This window comes from Sapajus apella, unplaced genomic scaffold (genome assembly GCF_009761245.1).
Source record: "Sapajus apella isolate SASKATOON/1434 unplaced genomic scaffold, GSC_monkey_1.0 scaffold14, whole genome shotgun sequence".
Lineage (NCBI taxonomy): Eukaryota > Metazoa > Chordata > Mammalia > Primates > Cebidae > Sapajus > Sapajus apella.
Window position 1 is genome coordinate 13370607 of NW_022436954.1, and position 955 is coordinate 13371561.

The following is a 955-nucleotide window of genomic DNA, read 5'->3' on the forward strand; positions in this document are numbered from 1 at the left end:
CCCAAAGTGCTGGGATTACAGGCTTGAGCCACCTCGCCCGGCCCAGCCTGGTCTTTAAAGTCGCTGGTTTAGATATTGTCAGTGCACTGAGAAATTTCTAGCAAAATCTATTGGGAAGTCAAATTACTGGTAAATGGCCGCTTGATGAACACGGAAGTGGAGCTGGGGGTTGGAACGGGTTAGCAGGAGCCTCATCAGGCCTGGGGTGGTAGGGCCTGGGGCTCCCATTTCTGTAAAGCCTGGCCCAGCGCTGTGTCTGGTCTGGTCAGGGAGCTCTGTTTTCTGCCTGGTGAAAGGAAGCCTGATCCAGGTGCAACATCTGCTGTCTCCAGCATCCGCCAAAGCTGAGCTGGCTGCTCTCCCCTCCCTCCAGGGCCTCTTTGGGAGTCCTTCCAGATTCACCTCTGTTAAAGAGAAAGGTCTCCCCAGAACAAGGAGGCCTCATCTTTACTTGGCTGTGTAGTAGTTCCCCACCCTCCTGAGGACTGCTTTGAACACACTAGGAGATACCCTGAAGAGTCCAGCTCTAAGGCTCCATCCCCTTCCTGTCTACTCTGGCTCATGAGCAGACTTCCCACAGCTTCCAGCACAATCCAAGCCCCTGCCTTAAGCCCAGAGAGTCTCAGGGGGTGGCACTGAGTGCATCTGAGGTTACCTAGAGATCAGTTCTCTAAGATGGGGCTTCTTAAGCGAGATAAATTGAGCTCACCCATCACTCAATGGATTTTTTTCCCGAATTTCTTTTCAAGGTTAGGAGCACTTTGTAATTCTCCCCAAATGTGACTTTATTTCCTCTTTGTTTTCCAGCAAGTCCATAATATTTTTTAACAACAATAGCTGCTATTTATTAATAGTGTACTAATTGGGCACTTTTCATACATTATCTTTAATCCATACAACTCGATACCAATTTTTTTTTTTTTTTTTTTTTTAGACAGAGTTTCGCTCTTGTTAC